General features: G+C 39.8%; 1 pseudogene; it reads left to right on the top strand.

Moving 5' to 3' along the window:
* The window catches only part of LOC105554150, a 158,309-nt pseudogene that overhangs the window by 2,266 nt on the left and 154,649 nt on the right, over positions 1 to 1,394 (top strand).

Raw genomic sequence — 1,394 nt, 5'->3', positions numbered from 1 at the left:
CCCTCAAGAAGCCTTTCGCTAAGACAGTTCTTGTGGAATTGGCAAAGTGATATTTGGAAGCCCATAGAGGGCTATGGTAAAAGGAAACATTCTCAGATGAAATCTGGAAAGAAGTTTTCTGAGAAACTGCTTAGTGTTCTGTTCATTCATCTCACAGAATTACATATGTATTTCGTGTATCTCTTTCCTAGCCTTATTTCTGTGGAATCTGAGAACAGATATTTCGGATCCCCTGAAGACTCTAGGGCCAAAGGAAATATCCTCCGATAACAAAGAGAAAGAAGCTTTGTGAGAAACTTCTTTGTGTTCTGTGAAATCATCTCACAGACTTACAGCTTTTCCCTTAAGAAGCCTTTCGCTAAGACGGTTCTTCTGGAATTGGCAAAGTGATATTTGGAAGCCCATAGAGGGCTATGGTGAAAAACGAAACATCCTCTAATGAAATCTGGAAAGAAGCTTTCTGAGAAACTGCTTAGTGTTCTGTGAATTCATCTCACAGAGTTACATCTGTATTTCGAGGATCTCTTTGCTAGCCTTATTGCTGTGGAATCTGAGAACAGATATTTCGGATTCCTTTGAAGACAATAGGGCCAAAAGATAAATGCTCCGATTTAAAAGAGAAAGAAGCTTTCTGAGAAACTTCTTTGTGTTCTGTGAAATCATTTCACAGAGTTACAGCTTTGCCCTCAAGAAGCCTTTCGCTAAGACCTGTCTCTTATACACATCTAGATGTGTATAAGAGACAGCAAGAAGCCTTTCACTAAGACAGTTCTTGTGGAATTGGCAAAGTGATATTTGGAAGCCCATAGAGGGCTATGGTGAAAAAGGAAATATCCTGAGATGAAATCTGGAAAGAAGCCTGTCTCTTATACACATCTAGATGTGTATAAGAGACAGGAGTTACAGCTTTCCCCTCAAGAAGCCTTTCGCTAAGACAGTTCTTAGATGTGTATAAGAGACAGGTATAGGGCCAAAGGAAATATCCTCCGATAACAAAGAGAAAGGAGCTTTCTGTGAAACTTCTTGTGTTCTGTGAAATCATCTCACAGAGTTACAGCTTTCTCTTCAAGAAGCCTTTCGCTAAGACAGTTCTTGTGCAATTGGCAAAGTGATATTTGGAAGCCCCTAGAGGGCTATGGTGAAAAAGGAAATATTCTCCGATGAAATGTGGAAAGAAGCTTTCTGAGAAACTGCTTAGTGTTCTGTTAATTCAACTCAAAGAGTTACATCTTTATTTCGTGGATCTCTTTGCTAGCCTAACTCTGTGGAATCTGAGAACAGATACTTCGGATCGCTTTCAGGACTCTAGGGCCAAAGGAAATATCCTCCGATAACAAAGAGAAAGAAGCTTTCTGAGAAACTTCTTTGTGTTCTGTGAAATCATCTCACAGAGT

This window comes from Mandrillus leucophaeus, unplaced genomic scaffold (genome assembly GCF_000951045.1).
Source record: "Mandrillus leucophaeus isolate KB7577 unplaced genomic scaffold, Mleu.le_1.0 Scaffold63, whole genome shotgun sequence".
Taxonomy (NCBI): domain Eukaryota; kingdom Metazoa; phylum Chordata; class Mammalia; order Primates; family Cercopithecidae; genus Mandrillus; species Mandrillus leucophaeus.
The sequence above is the reverse complement of the archived record's forward strand: the minus strand, read 5'-3'. Positions and strand labels throughout refer to the sequence as shown.